The 24,057-nt window shown below is 41.4% G+C and overlaps 1 protein-coding gene across 1 annotated transcript in view; it reads left to right on the top strand.

The window, feature by feature from the left end:
- The first annotated feature begins 2,092 nt into the window (after nucleotides 1-2,092).
- Nucleotides 2,093-24,057, top strand: part of ZNF385D (zinc finger protein 385D) — a 609,937-nt gene continuing 587,972 nt past the window's right edge. The window contains exon 1 of the mRNA XM_039525575.1: nucleotides 2,093-2,144. The gene's annotated coding sequence lies outside the window, so the exon portion shown is untranslated. The remainder of the gene's footprint in view (nucleotides 2,145-24,057) is intronic.

The raw sequence follows: 24,057 nt of genomic DNA, 5'->3' as shown, positions 1-24,057 counted from the left end.
TAATGATGTATCCTTAATATCTTTCTCCATGAAGTCAGTGCAGTAAGGGACATACAGACTGAATAGAGTGTCAAAAAAAATCAAAACTGTTTTGGCTCCTTAAAGCAGAGTTCATGTTTTTTAAATATAAAAGTCACTGGGACTTCTATGTGCCCTGTGCCTGCAACCCACCATGACTAGTAAGAAAGTTTTCCCAAATGCTTGCTGAGAGGAATATCTGCTAGTTGCTCCAAGTAGAGCAATTTTTAACAGCAGCTGTGGACCATCTTTTCAGTGCTGCTACAGTAACTACTATAATTTGGCACCCGGGTATAAACATGTAAGAAGGAATATAAACAAAAAATTACACACTATACAGTTACATTACCACTCAGGTTACTAGTAAAAAGGCATAAATAGCTCTGAAATCTGCTCAGGACTACACTATTACATTTTTTAATGTATTTTTTCTTGCATGCAAATTTGTTTACTTTTTTTGTGTCTGTAATTTACTAAACAACACATGTTGACTTTAAACAAACAAAATGTCCAGAGAACTTTACACTTCCAGAAATCAAAGCAGGAATTATCAACATTGATCAGCTCTGTGATCAAATGATTGTTTTGTTAAAATGTTTAAGGCCACAGCCGAAGTATGTGAAGGCTCATATGGGGATCTTCCAAAATTCCACTAAAGCGGTGAGTGATCTAATCTGGATGATTGTCACACAGTGAGTATAAGAGAATTTTTTAACTAAGAGGCAGTCATGTTGGGTTGCTTGCCACTGGGACTGGGGGGAATTATGTAGAACAAATATTGTGGATCAGAAGGGATTGGTAACAGGTGTTTTTCTTTAAAGGGAGTATAGGAGAGTTTGGTGGCTCTGAAGGAGAACGGTTATGTTGAAAATTAGCTGTAGGTGTGGAAGGGTCCTAGCTCTGGAAACCTACCCCAGTTGATTGTATCCCTCTCTTCCGCTCATACATCTCTTCCTTTTGTTAAAGCTGAACTTAAGCCTGCTAGGAAACATTGTGGAGCATCCCAATGAAGCTGTAGTATGCCGTGAAGGCACTAAAGCATGGGTCCCTTCATACCCTGCTTTTGGGTTCCCTAGGTTGCACTAGATGAGCAACTGGGGCAGCTGAGGCCCAAATTAAGCTTTCAAGGTAGAGCATCCCTTTACAACCACTGTGCCTCCTCCAGGGTGAGGGTAAGCTCCAGGTTTGCTTTGATTATGCTGGCATATAACAGAGTGGGTGTTTGTGGGATCATACTCTTAAATGAGGGTAGGCACTGTCTGGTGATAATAGGAGTTGGGGGGTCTCCGAGCTGCGTGGCTGGCTTTTGACAGTGAGGAACTCGGAGCACTGGGACAGATGCCTGTCCCCTGTGGCTGGGGGCATAAAGGGGGATGCCCATCAGGCACTGACCCGTGGGTTACTCGTTCCTGGCAGAGGAGGAGGAGCTCAGAGGCCAGTGCTGGGGATGGCATCGGCCCTGATTGATGCCAGGGCCTGGCATGTGGCAGGGGAGTCTGAGAGAAGAGGGTGGCCGCGGTTATCACTCGGCTGCGCCCCCACCCCAGAGGGGGAAGGGAACACAGGGGAGGAATGTAGCCGCTGAGCCTTGGCACTGCCCGTCAAGGCTCCCGCCTCCCTCCCCATCTCCCGCGCTAGGTCTAGCGGCCTCCCCCTCCCCGGACCCCAGCGAGCCCCTATCATTTTCGGGGGACGGGGTGGGGAGTGTTTGGCATAGCCGGGTCTCCGCGGCTCGCCGCGCTCGGGGGAGGCGGGGAGCAAGTTGCAAGGCGCTAAGCCCGGGCCCCGCGCCCTGCCTCCCCTGAGGTGGCACCGCGCCGAGTGCCAAGGAGCCGGGCAGCGGCCGGCCAGCCCGCCCGCCCGCTGCTGATTGACATCCCGGCCGGAGAGGAGGCGGGACCGCCGGGACCACTCTGCACGAGCGGCTGTGAAGCTCCCCCCACGCCCCGCATCTCTCCTCCCGAGGCTGGTCCCTCTCTCCCCTGCGCGCATCAGTCCCGGGCTGCTCGCCCTCCGCCTGCGTGGCTGGCTCGCTGGGCAGGAGCGGGCAGCCTCCCGGAGGATGAAGAGCTCAGCTGGGGGCAGGAGGGCAAAGCTGCCAGGAGCTAAAGGCCAGCCCAGGAACGGTAAGTTAGGGGGACCCCGGCTCCCCCTTTCCTAACGTGGGCTGTCCTCGTCTCTGTGTCTGACGGGGGGAACGACCCGCCCCATCCTCTGCATTTCCTGGGGGCAGCGAGCGGAGGAGGGTAGAGATTCCAGGTCTCTCCTTAGCGAAGCAGCAGCAGCGGGTGCTGTTTATTTTTTCCTCTGTTGAAAGGTGCAAAGACATTTGCAACCCCTCTTCTTTTAGGTGAGTAAATAATAAAGTGCTGGTATGTCGCGGGGAGGAAGAGGGTTAAAGTGTTGAAGTCTGTGCAGAACGTGATTACTTATTTTGTCGCTCAGAGAATCTGGGGTAATTTCTGTATAAGCATCTTTGTCGGACAAGACAAGCTGTCCTGGGACATGTCTGTGATTAAACTCCTTTAAGCTGCTCCTCATGCATTTTATTTACTCCATCCCAAGGCTGGATGGGAAAAAAACAACGTTCACATGTCTTTTGACATCTTGTTTTGATAGTGGCTTTTTTTACTTGATTCAGAAGGATTTTTAAAAGGTATTTATGAAGAGGCAAACTTCATAAAATCTGTCAAGTATCAGATTCTTTGTTGCTTCATAAAATCTGGAAGGAGCCCTGCCCACATGTTAACGATCTTAATGTTTGGAAAGCATTTTTTAAAAACACTCTTCTTGTGGTGTTACTTGAAGGCAGATGCATATTTCAAGGGCTAACAGTTCTTCAGAAAGCCATTGCACACTTTGGAAATATAGGCTGTGAGCAGTTTTATATGAGCTATCGAAAATAAGTGTTCAGGTTTATAAGCTCATTTACTGAATGGCGAATTCCTTTACCCAAAGACAAATCTGTTAAGTACCATATCCTTACTGTAATACTTGGCTGTCATTGTTGTCTGCTTTGATGAACAAAACCAACAGTTTATTGAAACAGGTCAGATTGTTTTGAATTCTGTCTAGAATTCCTTGTAGTGGTTCATTGTCAGTGGGGTTTTAAAACCACTATTTGGCCTAAATTAGATAAGTGTGTTTGTATAAATCCGGGGTATCTAACCACAAAAGCCAAAAATGGACCACTTAAATTATGCAGATGCAGCTTAACATGTCACATTTTACAGTAATTTGTGCTATTTGTTGCCAGATGTCTTTGCCAGAAAGTAACTTTGATGCTATTCCAGTGGAGATCACTAGGCAGCCTTAAGTATTCTCTCAGAGATATATAATACTGGGTAAGAATAGCTACATTGGTAATGACAGTGTCATAATGAGTGAGAATTTAGCGGTATTAAGTTTGTTTTGTTAAAGACAGCACTTGCTATGAAAATTAAATGCATGCTGTCAACCTGAAACCTAGTAGTCATTTAAAAATAAAAATTTAAAGTTGTTTCTGCTATTATACATGAACCAGAATCCTTCTGCTAATAATCATGGTTTTACAATCACAGATATTTTCTGTCTGCCCTGTTTTTCACAAACTGAAAGAGGAGCCAGAGTATATAAGACTACATTTGAGAAACTCTGGAAAATGTGCATGAAGAGCTATCAAGTTCACAAAGTAACCATATAAATACATCAAACATTGTTAATCTCTTTCAGTTACAATAATTTAAAATGTGACTTGTCACAGCAATAGTGGACAAATTCAGACAAAGCAGTGATGTTTTTTAAGTTGGTAGTGTCCCTTTAAGTTGTCAGACTCCGGTATGCATGGATGTTCTGTAATAACCAACCACACAGGGTGAAATCCTAGCCTTATTGAAGTCAAAAAGAGTTTTGCCAGAACCTGAATAGTTCAAAAGGGAATGTACTGGCTATGGAATTTGAGCCACACCCAAGCACTACATTTGAGAAACTGGGAGTTCAAATCCAGTCATAGATAGAAATCTGAAATAAAGAATGGGAGTTTTGCCATTGACTTCAGCAGAGCCAGGATTTCACCCACAGATTTTATTATGTGAGGCATGAGGCCAAGCTGAGAGCCTTTGGCTGATGTTGTTGTGCCATTATGATAAAGTGTATATTAACTAGACTATGTTAGTGTGATTAAAACAGTTTTTAAACTACAATAAACTAGATATTTTGAATAAGTATTTTATAACTTCTGATCTGTTTTGGTTCTAATCTAAAACACAAAATAGTGTAATGTTTATCAGTCAGTCTGAGAGAACACTTTCTTAATACATGTGTTATGTAAAATCAATGCATACTTAAGGCATTGTATAAATAGTAATAACAATAAATAATGCTTAATATTAAACTACAATGGAGTGGAACACATCTATTTTGTATCTTATTTCATTTTCAATGGTATTTTAAAAAGACAATCATTCTTTCTGCTGCCTTCAGTTGGAAAAGTGCATCAGTTTTATTTATGTAGAGCATTTGTTGTACACTAACAGCCCCAAATGATGGCAAAGACAAACGTTAGGATAATTTGTATGATCTAATGCTAATTATGTGGTACATTGAGTACTAGAGTACTAGAAAATGTGTGTACAAAAATCTTAGAATGTTGTTTTTTTTAAATTTTAAATCTTCAACTTCAAAGAAACACTTTATTTTCTAAGTGAGACATCCTCAGATAAATGTTAGCATCTCTTAAGAATACTGATTATTTCTCTGTCAGTATAATGAAACTACTTAAAATGCTTAGGCTACAAAGAATACGGGGATTACAAAGAGGCAAGCAGGGTGTGTATGCACACACATATAAAATATGCAATCTTGTAAATTGTTATAAATATATAAATTGTAACATTAGTTTAAACATGTATGTTTATGTGTGTGCATATATGTATGCATGTGTCTATAGGTGTGTGTGTGGGTGTATTCAAATAACATTGCATTGTGTGCTTGTTCCAGCAATTTTATTTATTTTTTTAGCAGCAAACAAACTTGGACTGTTGGCTCATTGGTGAATGCATAGAATTATCATAATGGTATTTGTAGAGGTCCTGCGGGAAACAAATACCAGTCACATCTCAGAGTAGGAAAGGGAGCTATTAGGAAGTTGGAAAATCATGCTTTCTTCCTGTTATCTTGTTTTGCTGTGAAGCTAAAACTGGTGGCCACAAACTCAGTTCGTGTAAATTGTCTTGGCTGTCTTGACCTCAGTGGATCTATTCCAATTTACACCATCTGAGGATCTGGCCCAATATGCCTATGTAACTTTGGATGCAGAGCAATTTGTCTGATTTTAATTCTGCTGGTAAGAATCTCTATGCCAAATTTTCATTTGAAGGCTCCAATTTTCCTGTGAGATGTGGAGCACCTTTAATTGTCAGTGAACCTACTAGGAACTGAGAAAACTCAGCACTTCACAGAATCAAGCCATAAACACTCAATATTGTTCAACATTTTTCTTCTCTGTATATGCAAGCACATGCTGCTTTGTTATGAAGCAACTCATTACCAAATCTGCATGAGTAAAGCATAGAAATAATAGAAATGTAGGACTGGGAGGGACCTTGATAGGTCATCTAGTCCAGTCCCCTGTACTGAGGCAGGACTAAGTATTATCTAGACCATCCCTGACACATATTTGTCTAATCTGTTCTTAAAAACCTCCAGTGACACAGATCCCACAACCTCCGCAGGTAATTAGTTCCAGTGCTTAACTACCCATATGGATTGGAATTTTTTCCTTATGTCTAACTTAAATATCCCTTCCTGCAAATTAAGCTCATTACTTCTTGTCTTATCCTCAGTGGTTAAGGAGAACAATTTTACTGCTGGAGGAATTCTGTGCCACTGCACGCATGCAGAATTCATGTCAACTGCAGATTTCTTTGCTTGCCCACAGAAAAATGACTTCTGATGGGGAAGCAAAGGGAAGCTGCAAGACCTGCCAAATGCCCATCCCCAGAAATGCAGGCGCATCATTCCGGGCTTCTGGAGGAGCTGGCGGAGAGATACATCACCGTGTGTGTGTCTGTGGAGAGTGTGCTGGGGACACCCCAGCCTGTGGCTCCTAATCTGCTTTGGGTTCAACTGCTAGTGGTGGCTGGGCTGGAGCAGGTGAGGATGGGACTTCCTATTTCCCTACAAAGAGTGGCCAGGGCTGGGACAAGGTTAGACCCTTCCCTAGAAACTTCTGGCTGCAGGAAGCTCCAATCCCACCCCACTTACTTCCTGTCCCCATTGCTCCTCAGCCACAGGGGAGGGGTCACTGTATGGGGAACTGCTTCCCTGTCCACCCAACCCCCATGCATCCATACTCCCCATACCCAACCCCTCCCACTAAGCCTCATCCTGCACCCAGAATCCCACCACTGAGCCTTAGCCCCTGCATTTTAGCCCCCCTGTACCCATACCCCCCATCAAGCTCCACCCCCTGCATCTGGACCCCCATTCCTGCACCCAGACCACTCCCCAGTGAGGTCCCCACACTCGAACCCCCACTCAGATGAGCCCCACTCCTGCCCCTGGACTGCCCCAATGAGCCACTCAGACCCCTACCCTACTGAGCCCCAAACAGCTGCACCTGGACCATGACCCCACCAAGCCCCACTCCCCTAGTACCCACCCTCTGCTGAGCCCTCCACATGCAGATTCCCCTACAGAGCTCCATCCCACCACACCCAGATCTCTCCTGATAAGCCCCAACCACCTTCACCTGGACCCCCTGCAGAGTCCCATTGCCCCTGCACCCAGTATGCTCCAATGAGCACCTGTATCTAGATTCTTCGTGCACCCGGACCCCCCCACACCAAGATGCCTGCACTGAGATTGCCCCACACAGAATCCTCTTACCCCACACCTGGATCCCCCCACACTAAGCCCCTCCACACTTGGATCCTGCCAGACAGAGCCTGCCTGCTCACATCAGGCATGGAGAGGCAGGGCCTTGGAGTTTTTCTGGGGCCGGCCTGGTCCTTGTGCAGTGTCAGGGTTGGGTGCAGCCTCACTGTCAAGTCTGTGACCTGGGGGTGAGGTGCTGCAGGGTGATCTCCACCTCTATGCAGCCAGTGGCCTGTGCTCCCCATTGCCTTGCTAGAGCCTCCACATTTATTTATTGACAAAATTTGCAGACTTTTAAAATATTGTGAGCAGAATTTTTTTTTTTTTGGTGCAGAATTCCCTCAGGAGTAAACATTTTATCACCCTCCTCTTTATAACAATATTTTATGTACTGGAAGACTCTCCTTCAGTCTTCTCTTCTACAGCCTAACCGAACCCATTTTTTTCAATCTTTCCTGGTAGGTCATGTTTTCTAGACCTTTAATAATTTTGTTGCTCTCCTCTGGACTCTCTCCAATTTGTCCACATCTTTCCTGAAGTGTGGTGCCCAGAACTGGACACAATACTCCAGTTGAGGCCTAATCAATGCTGAGTAGAGTGGAAGAATTACTTAGTGTGTCTTGCTTACAATGCTCCTGCTAATACGTTCTAGAATGATGTTCACTTTTTTCACAACAATATTATGTTGCTGACTCATATATAGTTTGTGATCCACTATAACCCCCAGATCCTTTTCTGCAGTACTCTTTCCTTAATTAGGAAGTTGGGAAATCATGCTGTTTCTTCCTGTTCTTTCACTTTGCTGTAAAGCAAAAACAGTTGACCACAAACTTAGTTGGTGTAAATTGTCTTGGCTGCCTTGACCTCAGTGGAGCTATAGTGGACCTCAGAGGGCAATCATTTCCCATTTTGTGTTGGTGGAATTAATTATTCCTTCCTGAATTAATTATTCCTACTTTGCATTTGTCCTTATTGAATTTCATCCTATTTATTTCAGACCATTTCTTCAGTTTGTCAAGGACATTTTGAAATCTAATCCTGTCCTCTAAATCACTTGCAACCCCACCCAGCTTGGTGTCATCTGCAAAGTTTATAAGTGCAATCTCTATGCCATTACCCAAATCATTTATTAAGATATTGTATTGAACTGGACCCAGGACAGGTTTTATTTCATCTTTATTGTGAACCATTGATGATTACTCTCTCATGGCAAGTCTAAACTACAGCACTACACTGGTAGCCAGGGCCACACAGCTCAAGCCATGGTGTGTATGACCTACCAGGAGTGAGGGAAATGAGGAGGGAATTGCTTGGTTCCATGAAACTATGAGTCTAGGGCACTGGCACTGAATTTTCCACAGGTGATGGTGGTGGTTTTAACTGATATTTCACTCCTGAGGGTTGCAAAGGCAGAGAAAGCACAGGTGCGGCTGGCGTCCTGAACTTGACTGGGCCTGTATGCTGCAAGCCTGTTTACGTACTGGTGCCTTCTGAAGTTATTGCAGACTGGCATGGGAAAGTGTCTTGTCCTGGAGGAATAATTAAGGCTGGTATCCCTAGAAACCTTTGGTAGAGGATTGGAGTGAACCTCTATGGAAGTTTCATCAAGATCTCTCAGGAGGTTTCAAGGAACATCTCTGCATACATTGCTATGCATGTCCCTCCACCACTCACCCCTGTCTAACTCAACCCCCTAACTCAAGAGGAGGATGAAAAGTAAATAGCAACTCTACCTTTCTTTGTTCTACCACTGCCACTTGTGGTATGACTAAATTAATGAAAAGTCAATAGCTGTCTCCTGCTAAGTTGGGGGCTCCATCATTGTATTGGGAAATTTATTTACATACTTATCTGAGGTTCCTTCCCTTGTATCAGTCTCCTGCACGCTCAACTGCAAGGACTGGCTGGACTGTGGTGGAATCAAAAACAGATCCTGGCTTATGGCACAGCTGGAGCCTGTGGCCACCAGTTCCCCAACCTCCTCCTCCTCCTCCTCACTGTTCATGGCAGGGGTCTCTGACTCAGGCAGTGTCTACACAAACATTTATGTTGGCAAAACTTTTATTGCTCAGGGAAGTGAAAAAAAATAACACCCTGAGCAATATAAATTTCACCAGCATAAGTGGTAGAGTCAGAGCTATGCTGACAGGAGAGCTTCTTCCACCAATATAGCTACTGCCACTCATTAGGGGTGGTTTAATTATGTCGACACAGAGCGCTCTCCTGTCGACATAGAGCAGATACATGAGAGATCTTACACTGGCACAGCTGCTTTGGTACAGCTGTGCTGCTGTAACCTCTCTAGTGTAGACACAGCCTTAGGCTCCTTGGAGACATTCACAATGGTGTGCAGGGTGGTGGTGGAGTTTCTGTCAAGAATGGCATTTAGTGGTCTGCAGTTCAGCACCAGATTGATTGTTGGCCTCCCTGGTGTGCCTTTCGTAGTTTCTTGGCTTTCAAGCGGCACTGCTGTTGGCCCTTGTCTGAGCCCTTCTCCTGCATCCCTCAAGCAATCTGCTCGTAGTTGTTGACATTTCTACGACTGGTTCAGAACCATGCCTGCACAATCTCTTCATCTCATGGGCCAAGGAGATCCGATACCTCCTGTCTTCTCCAGAGAGGAGTGCATCTGAAGTGTGTAGTCAGCTGGGCAGTTGTGCACAACAGAGAGCAGACAGAGGTGTGCTCACCAAGCTGGACAACCAGGAAAGGGCATTTCAAAAATTCAAAAGGGTTTGAAAGCGGGGGATGGGGATGGCAGGAGTGAGGGGAGAAGGCAGCTCTGATATACATGATCTCTGGGCAGTGGAGTTAACAATTGTGAACAGAGTGGTCAGTGTTAGGCATTGTGGAACAGCTGCTGGAGGACTGTTAGGGTTGACATAGGTAAAGTAGTGTTTACACTCGTGCTTCGTCGACATCCATACATCGACCATGGCTCAACACCGCTCAGGGAGCTGGTGTTACTATGTTGATGTAATGGAGCACTTACATCAGTGGGAGACAAATTGAAGTGTAGACATGTGCACAACTAGGTTGATGTAAGGTGGCTTATGTCAGCCTAACTTTGTTGTGTAGAACAGGCCTAACTAATTGTAAATTTGTTTTTTCCCCTATTTTAGCCTCAGATTTTACCTCATTTACACTGATGTTCACTACATTAGTTGTCCAATCACTCCTAACCCTTTTGTTCAAAACTGAAACAAAAAAGGCATTTAACACTTCAGCCATTGCTGCATTTTCTGTTATTGTTTTTCTCTCCTCTTCAAGTAATAGGTCTACCTGTCTTTGATCTTCCTCTTGCTTGTAATGTGTTTGTAAAATGTTTTATTGTTACCCTCTATGTCCCTAGCTTATTTTGTCCTTTGGCCTTTCTAATTTTGTCCCTACATGCTTGCGTTGTCTTTTTACACGCACACGCACAAACACACACACTCTGATCACTGTGTGCGTGTGATGTGTGTATATATGTGTGCGTATATATATTTTCATCCTTCATAATTTGACCTTGTTTCAGCTTTTTGTATGACTTTTTTTGAGGTTCTGGTCACTGAAGAGATGGGTAAGCTAGGATGGTCTCTTACCATACTTCTTATCTTTCCTATGCATTGGGATAGTTTGCTTTTGTGCCCGTAATACTGTCTCTTTCAAAAACTGTCAACTGTCGTGAACCTTTTTTCCCTTTGCTTCCCATGGGATCTTGCCTACCAGTTCTCTGAGTTTGCCAAAGTTTGCTTTCTTGAAGTCCATTGTCTTTATTCTGCTGTTTTCCCTCCTGCCATTCCTTAGAATCATGATCTTTATAATTTTGTCTCTCACCCAAGCTGCCTTCTACTTCATATTCTCAACCGGTTCCTTCCTATTTGTCAGAATCAAATCTAGAACAGACTTTCCCCTTGGCTTTTTCTCCACCTTTTGCAATAAAAAGTTGTCTCTGGTGCATTCCATGAACTTGTTGTATAATCTATGCCCTGTTGTATTATTTTCCCAACAGATGTCTAGGTAGTTGAAGTCCTGCATCACCATCAAGTCCTGTACGTTGGATGATTTTGTTGTTTAAAAAAACCTCATCTACCTTGTCTTCCTGGTTAGGTGCTCTATAGTAACCTCATACTATTATATCACCCATGTTTTTTACCCCTTTTATCCTTACCCAGAGACTTTCATCAGTCTGCTTCCCACTTCTATCTCAGCATCAGTGCAAGTGTATACATCTTTGATCTATCGAGCAACACCTCCTCTCTTTTTTCCCTGACTGTCTTTCCTGTATGAGCTGTACTATTCTGTACAAATATCCCAGTCATGTGAATTATCCCACCAAGTCTCTGTGATGCCAGTTTTGTCATAATATGATTATTCACTAGTATTTCTAATTCTTCCTGTTTTATTCCTCATACTTCTTTCATTAACATACAGACATATAAGATGTTCATTAGATTTCCCCTCTATATTACTCTTGTTTCTCCTTTGTCCCTGCTATGATTTCCATGTTCCCCCAGATTCTGACCCTTCATCCAGGTCTCCATGTTCTGGATTTACTGTAGGCTTTTGTCTCCTCCCCCCCCACCTCAGATTAGCCAGTCTGCAGCCAAAAATAATATGTATCTTCAATCTATATCCAAAGATCCAAAATATTTTAAGACACCGAATACTGACGTAAGTTCATCTTTACCATTTTAATGACAAAATGGCTTCCTTAAGTAAACATAACTAATAATAAAACGAGCACTTTACCAACATCAAACTTACATAATACTAATTGGTTTGTGAGGACAATGTTTTCTACACTAGTCAAAATATTTAAAAAGATAAGTACAAACATTTGAAATCTGTCCTTTGATGGCACACACACAAAGTCTTGTCTTAAATATTTAAAAAAAAATCACCTTGGAAACTCAGATATGGAGCAATATAAAATAGGATTAACATTTCCACTTGATGTGGTCTAGACAGCAAGTTAGGACAGAGAGTTCCTCAAAAAGTGTGAGATCTTGCTAAAATTATAAGTATCAAAGAACTTGTAAAAAGCCTGATTTTAAGGGATTTAGGATTGGATGAGCATCGGCAATTTAAACTTAAAATCACTCAAGAACTGGAAAATCTAGATGAATGGTTACAGGCAGAGTTCTATTACAAGTATTCTCAAAGGAGGTGTTAAGAAGTACTGTAATGAAAACCCTGGTGTAAACCAAGCAAATAGTTTTAGATTGCTACTTAAGAAAAATTTGAATTATCTCTATACATTGGCAAAAAAGATTATTGTAGCTTACCCTTTCTGAAGAACAGGTGTGGAATGTTTATGACTAGAAGTAGTAAAAAGGAAGAGTATTTAAATTATTTGTCAACACCAAAAATAACTTTAAAATGAGCACAACATTTTGCTTTCATTCCAAAACATTGTGTTACAGTCAAGTTATACTCTTATAAGGCAAATATTTCTGCCTTTCTCTTATAAAATTTTCTTGATTTTTGAAAACTTAGGCTACAGAACTGAAAAGTGTGGGATATTCTACATGCATATATGGTGATGTTTTAACATATGGAAATATATATATTAATTGACTGAATTTATTGTTCACAAAAGATCCTATTTCCTTGCCTAATCATATGTACACAAACGGCATCATGTGACCGTTCAGCTCACCAACAAATGCTCCACGGACAATTAGCTGTCCATGGAACAGTTCATGAAACTTTGAATTAAAGCGTGATAGCCAGTTTTTTAAAACTAACAAACAACCTTACTTCTTTCTATTTCTGTACTTTATATTCTTTGTTGATGCAGAGCAATAAATCTTCATAAAGAGTATCGACTTGTTTTCTATATTTCTGAAGGTAGTTTTACATTCTTTTGTATTTCCAAGAGGCCCCAACAGAGATTAGGGCCCAGTTGTGCTAGGAATGGTGCAAATATATAAAAAGAAACATGTAGAGTTTACATTCTAAACAAATAAGGTAGACAAAGGTTTTGACTAGACTAGGAAAAATGGCTGGGTTAGTTAACATGTTTTATCTAACCTTGACCTTTTCCTTCGTGTAGACTCAGGTTGACACTTTTTACTTGGATTTAGCTGCTCAAAGTACATAATGGGTAAAATGTTCAAAACTTCTGGAATGATTTAGGCACTTAGGTCCCACTGACCTTCAGTGGAACATAAGCTTCTAAATCACTCCAATACTTTTGAAGATTTTACCTAATATAACTAAGGTTGAACCATCTCTGAATATTTACAATGTTTGGAAAATCTGGATCTGAACTCCTAAACTACAGGCTATTTTAAAATCAATTTTGTACTGTACCTATAAGAAGACAGTGCTCTGTTTTGTCCACCAATTTATAAAATAATAATAAATCAATAAATAACTATTGCAGTGGCTATATATGCATTTTTACAGCTTCTGTAGGATTGGATAATTATGGCACTGATAAAACACTAAGGTAACAATTTTCATAATTGGAAATAGGTATTTAATAAGAGGTGCACTGTGGATTGTACTAAGTCTGAATTTGCAATAAAGGGACAAACAAATTTTGTAGAACTTAGATGCATGTTTGTGAATGAAACCAATAGTATTCTTTTGAAGTTTATATGCAAAAAGATTCCCCTCTGACTCTTATTCAGTTTCACTTTTGCCCTGATGAGTTGTCTGGGCTATACAGAATTCTTTATAAAGATGATGTGGAGATTTTTAATCACACATTGACCACAAATGGCCCTACTGGGACATGAAAGGTGCTTTTAAAAGGTAGGGAGAATTCTCTTAATTGATCACGTGGCTGTTTAAGTTTTGTATATTTGTGAAATGATTACTCTGACAGAGTTCTAGAAACTAACATATTTTACTACAGTTTGATGCAGTATTTTATGTTTTGAGTAACACTGGCTCAGTGGCATTTTATGCTCACATCTGGAAGTTTCCAGTCTTAGTATTCAGTTTGTTTTCTCTCTTCCTCTTTCCATTTAACCTTTCCATGTTATAACAATGAATCATCTTGTCCATTAAATACACTTGGAATGTCTGCTCATACACTGAATTTGTTTCATCACGTCGCCATAATAATTTATTGGAATGCTGGCAACTCCAACTGTTTTCCCATATGTATTTGGGCTGGACTTTACCCAGTGTTGTTTAAACCTTCTGTTGCTCAGAACATCACAAAAACTGGAATTTGACTTCTTTCTCTCATGCAGATATAAAGTAGCATGTTTGCTTTTTGTCTTTGTGGATAATTGATCTGAAAATTATTAGACTATGTAATATTTGGTAATTAAATAAAATGACAGCAGAATTCTCTTAATTGATACATAACAACGTAAACAGGAACTGAACAAATAATCAATCGTGATTACCACAGGCTCTTATGGATATGTTGTGATATTTATTTCTATTTCATTAACTGATTTAAAATAAGCAGTGTTCAAACTGTTAACACATTTAAAAAACAAAACCACAAAACTATAGTCGCATAAGCTAAAAGATAACTAGCATGAACTGATCATACTGCAGGAAAATGTGTGCCAGCAAACACCAGTTCACACCTGTCAACCTGTGAACAAGAGTGCTGGAACAATTTGTATACTGGGGGTGCTGAGAGGCATTGAATCAAACTGTAAACCCTGTATATGATGGAAACCAATTGAAGCCGGGGGTAAGGCAGCATCCCTAGTTCCAGCACCTATGCCTGTGAATAGCTTTACAGACAGCAATAGAGCTGCCATTTAAACAGACCTTTTGTAATGAGGGGTCCTATTGTTAAGGCATGGAAAGGCACTACACGGGCTGTTCCTTGGCAGTTTACAATATTGCCAACCCCAAATGCTAAATTGGCTTTAAAATGAGAGTATGTAAAAATAGTAGATTTGGTGTTCTTTTTATTTGTCTTCTGCTTTTTGAGCCTTTAGGGTGCAGTGGGGTCACATTTTGAAACTTTATTCACAGCCACAAGGGCTAGAAATGTAGTTTTTATTTAAGAATGAAGACAGATATCATCAGATATCGACTTGACTCCAGGAGCTGGGGCTTTAAGGAAAACAATAATTATCATGAGACTTGTGACAAAATCATGAGAGTTGATTATCAAGATGTTGATTAAGTGGATTCTACTCCACTTACAAGTACTGCCCATTGTGTGATATAAATTATTTCCATTATTTTGTTAGTGGTTTTTTGATTGTTTTTAAGAAATATATGGTTCCTCATAGCATCAAAACACTGGAGAAGCTGCTCTCAATAAGTGGAACTAAAACATTGGCATGAAATATGTACAGTGTCTCAGCAAATATCACAGAGACATTGTCTCAGTGAATATCAAAGTGTTCTTTTGCAAACAAGCTCTCCAGAGTAGCATTTGATTTGGTTGAGAAGTTTGAGAGGTTTTGATGTTATTTTTTCTGGAAAGTGTTGAAAAACTGAAAGGTGGAGTAGGGATTAGGATAGTGGTGGGCAACCTGCAGCCCGGGGCCACATGCAGCCCATCAGGGTAATCTGATTGCGGGCCGTGAGACATTTTGCTGATACCGACTGTCCGCAGGCATGGCCCCCCTCAGCCCCAGTGGCCACAGTTCGCCATTCCAGGCCAATGGGAGCTGCGAGAAGCGGCAGGCCAATGTGCTGGAGTACCCTTGGAGTCAGCGCCTATGGCTTATCATGTTAATGAAATTCTCATTGAATTGAGCTGAGTTCCAGGCTTGGTTTGTGCTGTGTCATCTCAGGCCTTATCTCTTCCTCAGCATCTTTTGGACAAGGAACACCAGTAATCCACAAAGAAGCAAGAATGTGTCCTGATGCCCCCTATATCGTGACATGTCTCTTGACATGGCTAACTAGTGGCCAGTCAAGAGACTGATGGTTTACAAAACCATCAGTGAAAATCATCTGACTTCCTTCCTATGTCCTCGATTGTGCCACAAAGGGCCACATATTAGTCCTAATCTTAGTGATAAGACTGTCATAAAAGGGCCATGTGTTATCTGATCTTGGTGATTATTTTGTAACAGTGTAACTAGTAATTTATTTTCCTTCCATGTAAAAGCTTTATTATGTCAATTCCTAAGGAGACACTGTATAATTTTTAGTATGAACACCCATTCTTTTTCATTCCTTGATTATTTTTTGCTGTTAGTGAACATAATTAATATGTTAAAAGTAATTATATAGAATCATGTACAGAATAATTGTGCAGAATGTACCCATCAATTTATATTTTGTTTTCTCAAGCCATTCAGATGAAATGTTGTCTGGAGGAAAATTCAGTTCTTTGGGGACACTGTAAATGTGTTCTCCTTCATCTCCAGTCTAACAGTAATTTTATCTTGTATTGTATTCCACCTATATTTGGTGTTCTCTAAAGTCTGCTTTTATTCTTTGAAATCAGTGGACTTGCAAATGTTTCTGTACTTTGTGTCTAAAATTAATATAATCCTCTATTTCTAAAATTTCTCCTCTCCATTTGTATTGTCCCTCATCTCCCCAGAGCTGTTTGAGTCTTTATTCCTTTGTTTTGTTCTACTTTTCAAATCCCATTTTTTGCCCCAATGTTTTTACAGATTTTTGTCTACAAATAGATTAATACATTTTTAAGGCCACGTGAGACCATTATGATTGTGATGGTATGGCAATTTCCTGCAATATCCTAGTTAAACTTTATTGAATGACGTTCAAGTATTTTAGAAGTTCATGGTATTAAAAATACAAATGTTTTTGTGCTATTGTACAATTGTATGTAACTTCTTTAAGGATAAGGTATAGCTAAGGAAAATGCTGGGATCTGTTATAAGCTTCAAGGGACTCTTTGAAACACTGCTCTAGACAAATAGAGTAGAGGAATGCAAATGACCTACTCCTTGATCCACCCTTCTGAAGATGTGCTTTGAGCAGAAATCCATTGTCTGGTTGATTACCTATTCATGGTCTCATTGAAGACCCAAACTGTATAAAGGTGTGACTCTCAGATTCATGAGGATGCTTGTTCTAAGCTGAAACTGTGATGAACTTGTGACCTCACGAAAAAAAACCCTGTGGAGGGTTTGAAGGACTAACACCAGCCACAACACTTCTTGAAGTGAGTGGATGATCTCTGGCAAGTTTATTCGCATGTGTGTAGGTTCTTTTACTGTTTTTAATATGTTTTCTCTGCAATGCTTTTACTTTAAGAATAAATATGCTTTCTTAGAAAGAGCTGTGTCATAATTGTGGAGAAAAAAGCTGAGCAGTCCTGAGCAGTCCAGTCAGAGGGAGTGTGATGTGGGTGTCCGCCCAAGGGAAGTGATGGTTGAGAAGCTGGGACCCTAAAGTGGGTGCTCTTGCAGAACAATAGAGGGGAAATACAGGTATAGTTGCCCTGAACTGTGACAATGATAATCTAGTGTGACCTCCTGCATAACACAAGGCAAAGAGCCTCACCAGTAATCTGTGTCACACCCATAACTTCTGTTTGAGTTATAGCATACCATTTAGAAAGAAGTCCAGTTTTGATTTAAGGATTTAGGACTAAATCTGCCAAGAATTTAGATGCCTAAGGTGGCAGTTAGGCACCTAAGTCCAACATTTAAGTGCAACTGAGATCCTCAAAACCCTGCTCAGCTGCTACATAACCTGCATATGATCCCTCTGCCACAAAGTTTCTCCCAGTGGGCATGTGCACAGCTGGCTAAGTCCCAATGCCACCAAGATGCTCAGTGGCCTAGTTCACACAAGTCTCACCTATCTTGCCTGATCTGTTTGGCATGCTAAGTATAATTAGCAGATTGGGCAGCACACAAAAGACAGTATGTGAGATAGGGATTGTGTTACATTATACTCAATAGACCACAGGTTAGACCATGCATCTGGAGTGCGGGGGACCCAGCTTTGAGTCCCTACTCTGCCTGATTTGGAGCAGGGACTTGAGCCTCCCCCGAAATGGTGCCATAATGACCAGACTATTTAGTGTTCTGGGATGGGTCTCTCTCCTGTTGTAGCTGTTTCATTTTGTATAAATAATCAAATATTAATTGGAGTAGGGATCTGAACCTGACTCTCCCATATCCCAGGGAGTTCCTTAACCACTGGGCTATCCAGTTAATCTCTAACTTTTTCTTCTCTTTCTGGCCTAATTAATATTTATTTATTTATTCAAAGTGTAACAGTTTCAGCAGGAAAAATTGAGAATGACCTATCCCAGAATACCAAGGTGGCTAGAGCACTGGTAGGCAACCTGCACCCATGGGCCGCATGCAGCCCATCAGGGTAATCTGATTGCAGGCCATGAGAGATTTTGCTGACATTGACTGTCTGCAGGCATGGCCCCCCGCAGCTCTCAGTGGCTGTGGTTCGCTGTTCCTGGCCAATGGAAGCTGCGGGAAGCAGCAGGCTGCAAGGATGTGCAAAACATCTTGCGGCCCGCAATCAAATTATGCTGATGGGCCACATGCGGCCTGCGGGTTGCCCACCACAGGGTTAGAGCAATCTTGTGGAATGAGGGGGACTGGGTTCAAATCAATCCCCCAAATCTGGCACAAGAGAGATTCAAACATAGCTCTCCCACATTCTAGGAGACTGCTGGGTAATTCTCTGGTTTTTCACAAGAAAGAGCTAATCTGGTTTGTGTGCTTAACATCATGATAGAGTTCATGGCTGTGAATCCTAAACAGAAGGAGGTACCTGTCTCCAGCCTGGAGTTAGTTATCTAACTACCTTTTGAGGGGTAGGGCTTAGGCCTTCTCTAGGCATTTCCTATTGGCTAGTATTGGTAGCTCCCAGTCAGAATGCTGACTTCTGTGAATCCCTTTCTTTGGTATCTAACTGTTGCCCATACGATGCATGGGGAAACTGGGCGCCTAACTTGGGGCTGTGAATTCCATTGGATGGCAGAGCACCTAAGAGTTAGGCATTGCATTGCCTAATTCCTCTTTACGGACCTAACTCTTTAAGTAATGGAGAATATGCCCCACCGCTAGGTAAATTATTACAATGGATAATTACCCTCACTTAAAAATGCACACCTTATTTTTATTCTGAATTTGTCAAAATTGAGCTTCTAGCTCTTGGATCGTCTTACGCCTTTTTTGTTAGACTAAAGGGCCATCTACTATCCAATATCTTTTCCCCATATAGCTACTTGTAGACTGCGATCAAATTACCTCTTAGTCTTCTCTTGGATAAACAAAATAGATCAGCCTCTTAAATATCTCACTATAAGGCAGGTTTTGCAGACTTTGATTCATTCTTGTAACTCTTTTCTGACCCCTTTTAAATTAATTAACATCCTTTTATGAAGTGTAGACACCAGAACTGGACATCACAGCAATGGTCTCACTAATGCTGTACACTGATCTAATACTCTTTCCCTACTCCCACTTGATGCTCCTCTGCTTATGCATGCAAGGATTGTGCTCATTCTTTTAGCTACAGCATCGCAGTGGGATGTTCAACTGGTTATCAACTGTGATCCCTAAATCCCTTTCAGTGACATTGCATTCCAGAATACAGTCCTTCATCTTGTAAGTGTGACCTACATTCTTTGTTCCTAGATATATTACCTTACATTTTGCTGTATGAAAATCCATGTTGTCAAATGAGCCCCACCTTTCCAAGTGATCCAGATCAACCTGCACAACTGAGCTGTCCTCGTCATTATTTCCACTCCACCAATTTTTGTGCCATCTGAAAACCAGCAATGATTTTCATTTTTTTCCAAAAAATTTGTAAAGATACTAAATAGCATTTTTCCATGAAAAGATCCCTGCAGATGTGCACTAGATATGCCCCCACAGTATGATTCCAAATTTACAGATACTTTTTTGAGATCTATCGGTTAACCAATTATAAATCCATTTAATATGGTCTACATTGATTTTGTATAATAACTTTTTATATCAGAATGTCATATAGGACTAAGACAAATGTCTTACTGAAGTCTATTATCTCAGAACAGTTACCTTCATCAACCAAACTTATGATCACTAGAAAAGAAAAACAAAAAACAAAAATAACCACCCCAGTTTGACAAGACCTATTTTTCCATAAAATCATGTTGACTGACATTAATTATGCTACCATCCTTTAATTATTTACTGAATGCATTTCATAACAACCTTTCCATGATTTAGTCTGGCATTAATATCAGGTTAAGAGGCCTATAATTACATAGGTCATCCCATTTATTCTTTTAAAATACTGGCATGATATTAGCTTTTTTTACCAGTCGTCTGAAATTTCTTTACTGTTCCAATATTTGTTAAAAAATAAACCTTAGCAGTTCAGAGACCTCTTCAGCCAATTGTTTTAATACTTTTGGGTGCAAATTATTTGGTCTTGTATATTTGAATAGCAATTTTGCATTTAAAAGGGCCATGTGTTACCCTTCTATAGCCCTATGGATAAAGCCCGGGAGGCTAAATCATACATCACCAACTCATGAAGTTGCTATCAAATTGCCTTCCTAAAGGGGAGTTGATTTGCTCACCACAGAGGGAGAAGGCAACACAGGCAAACCAGGAGATCCTCTGGATTCACCGGGACTGTGTTGAAATTGGTTATGCCCTCATGTCCTAATCCCTTGTTAGGAACTAGAAAGGATGGAAGCCTGTCCCAGCTGGTTCAAGCAGCAGTAATTCCCATGCAGAATTCCATTCTGATATGTCCACATATTATTGCACAGACAATGAGGCTCGGATGCCAAATATAGCAGCTACTCTCTTCTCAGTACCTGGAAAGCCTTTCTCCTTTCTAAACAGCAGAAATTCAAAGGAGCTTCTGCAGTGTCTAGGGGCAGGCAGAAGCACATACCAGAGTGGAGCTCCTTCCCTTCTGCAAATTGCAGGGCTTTTTTTCATCATTCTGCTCCATACATTAGGAATCTCAGTATTTCAGTGATTAAAATGCCCCTGTTATCATAAGTCTGTTAATTCCGAAATCTTTGTCCAAGTCACTCTGTACTTCCCCATTCTTTTCAGACCTTCTCTTAAACCTTGAAGACTTTGTGACCAAATTATTGTGTTTGGCCAACCTCTGCTTAGCAAAAAAATAATAATTAAGAAGTAAGTGGCAATGTGGCTTCAGTCTTTAGGGCTGCTCTAACTTTTGCTGGGCTACCAACAGCCCCACAGATCTTTTCTGCTGTCAGTGATGTTTGGGGTGTAGCGATGCCCAGGCCAAGTACCTTCCCCCAGTAATGCTTCATGTGCCATGGGATAGAAAGGGGAGCGGTGTAGAAGCCAGATGTTTCCCAATGCAGGGGAAATCCTCAGAGGACTGAATCTGCTGGTTTTGTGTTTGGCTTGCACTAAAGAGTGGCTGGCACAAAGTAGCCAGAGTGGAGTCCAGAATCTGATCCTTGCCATTCAGTAGTGAGACAAAATTCCTTTATTACCACACACTTAAAACTTCAGTGGAAATTTAACTGCTGCACTCGATAATTTATAGAAGGAAGGAAAGTTTGGGGTGAGTGTTCAGTAATCACTCAGAGCTTAGGAGCCTGGCAGAGGTCAGTCTCCGAGTTCTAACTGATTAGCAAACATTATATAACAGGAGCCTGCATAACATAACCAGTTCCAACTTGCTTTTGCCAGAGCCTCTTAATGACACAGTTTCCTACATAAGGATGCGTGAGTAAACCAATTCTGGTATCTGAAGGACTTAAAATGAACATCCCTTCACATGTACTGTGTTAGCTGATCATAACTTATATCTGGTCTTCAAATCTGGTGTGGAAAAATGTGTCCCATACAAGATGACAAACAGCACTTTCAAACTCAAATACCACTATATACTGCATATCTGTGTTACCCTAGTAAGTAACTCGTGTGCTTTTTGCTACAGATATATGCTATTGGCGTAGATAACAGTCTCAGCAAGACTCTACTGCCATCTATGCTAGCATTGACCATTAATTTTGTATGTCAGTTTTCATATGTATATGCATAGTTTAGCATTTAGTCACTTCTATCATTATACTAGTATATCTGAAAACAGTTATACTGTGTAGAAAACATTCATTTTAAAAATAGTTTTGCTTGCCTCCGGTATATAGCCTATATTTTCTTGTTCTTTTACTATAATAGAAGTTTTGTGTGAAAACAGAACTCTTTTTCTTACAAAAGAAATGGGAACTATTTTATATAAACATATTTTTTCAAAGTTTTGCATGAGCAGTGGGGTTTTTAATTCTTCATGGGATTTCTTCCTCCCCTCCTCTCCACACATCTAAAAAATTCCCTATATTTTGTATCCTTGGCCAGTAGAAAATTCTCTCTACCTTCTCAGGGGTTCTCTGTGCCTTCAAGAGACCAACAAAAGGGCAATCTTGTCCTCGTAACATTAATGCCTCACGGAGCTCAGCAGGCACAAGCAGGCGTGTTGAGTTTTCCAGGGCTCTTATTTTTCCCTGTATAATCTCCCTTCCCCTTCAAAAAAACACACCCTTTCCCCTTGCAGGGATTTCCTTCTAGGACATATCTCCTTATGCACTTTAGAGTGGGGTCTGCCCTTAGCTTGTCTGCAAAATATTGGCAGCTGATAACTGGGACAGCTTCTTCGGTAATAGAGGTTAATTCCTCCCCACTTCCCACAGCCCCCAGGGAATGCTGCTTTCCTCGGCCATACATGACCTGGCCTCGGCCCCTCCCACATCCGGAAACACTGATTTCATCCTCTCCCCCCACTTAGTAGTTTCCGGGTCTTTACCATTTCTCTCTGGGACCCCAGCACAATATTTATTTTTATTACGAGTTACAACATTATCACCTGTAGTCATATGCAAAATATCATTCCCCACCAGCATTTCCATGAGCCTACTATTTGGCATCCCCACAGTCAAGTCACCCTCTAAACCTTCCCATTCCAAATGAACCTTAGCCAAAGGCACAAGATTTTTATGTTTCTGCAGTGCCAGAAACTCTACCTCCTGGTCAGGCAGCATGTCAGTTTCTTGAACCATGTTTCCACCGACCAGACATATCTGGGCACCAGTGACTCTCCACCCTATCCATTCTTTGCCATTCACCTTGGCAACTTTAATACATTTTCAGGTCTACCCACACAGGATCAGACTTCATAAAATTCATCAGAGGACCTGCAGGTGCCTCTTGGGATTTTGTGTTAAGTACAACTGCATTAACCTGGGCTGGATGGGGTGTGGATTTATTTTCTCTTCGCTTAGGGCAATGATTTCTCATGTGCTTGGTGGAGTTATACTGAAAGCACCTTTTTAGATCATTTTCCTACACAGGGAGTCTGTGATGCAAATTTCTATGAGAGGACTGATTCTGAGGAGGTGAGTGCCTCGGCTGCCAGCCACTCTCCTTCTTAGGGGTAAAACTTGAGTGCCCCCTTTACACCAGGCTTCTTCCCCTGTCTCTGTGGCTTGTGCTTATTAGACATTTGGGCTTGTACAAAGGAATCAGTCAGGATGGCAATTTTTTCCCATATTGCGTTGCTGACTGCCTCAGAACATATGCTTAGGAAATGTTCTTGAGAAAAAAGAGCAGACAATTGGTTATAGTTCTCAACCCCCTTTCTCTTTGCCCATTTTACCAATAGGTCAAACATCTTATAGGCATATTTACTATGACTCATGCTAGCACTTTTCCTGAGATTTCTAAATTTCAATCTATACATCTCATGGGTAATTTGAAACATTTGCAAGACAGTTTTTTAAAAAAAAATATCAGCATATTTCAAAGCCTCACTAGTTGGCATTTCATTCCATATATTTAAATCTTTACCAGAGAGTTGAGCAATCAGTGTGGGGATTTTTGTGTCCTCTGGAACTTTATGAACTTCACACAGGCTTTCAAAAGTGTTAAGGTATTCTCCAATAGAGTCTGCTTCTTTGTATGCAGGGCACAACTTGTCCAAGCTGAGTGTCCTTGGATGGCGGGAGTGGTTGGGGACTGTGGGATCTATCGATGACTTGCCATCATGTCCAGATTATACTGTGTCGTCTTATCCTTTTCTAGGGCTTCTTTGTCTTTAAGCTCCATGGCTCACTAGTGTGATTCTTACTGCTGCTGCCTTTCTGTCTTCCTCTCTTTGGCTCTCATCTCTGCTGGCCACTTTTGGTATTCACACTATTTGTCTTTCAGTTGTTTCTCCAACCTGGCCAGCTCTGGCTTTATAGTTGTTTCGCTGGCACTCATAGTTATGATTTACTGTTGTTTTATTTCCCTTACCCGAAATAAACAGAAACTAATAAAGCTATAA

The sequence above is a fragment of the Mauremys reevesii genome, linkage group 2 (assembly GCF_016161935.1).
Source record: "Mauremys reevesii isolate NIE-2019 linkage group 2, ASM1616193v1, whole genome shotgun sequence".
Classification (NCBI taxonomy): Eukaryota; Metazoa; Chordata; order Testudines; family Geoemydidae; genus Mauremys; species Mauremys reevesii.
Note: the sequence above shows the minus strand (reverse complement) of the source record. Positions and strands in the feature narration are given on the sequence as shown.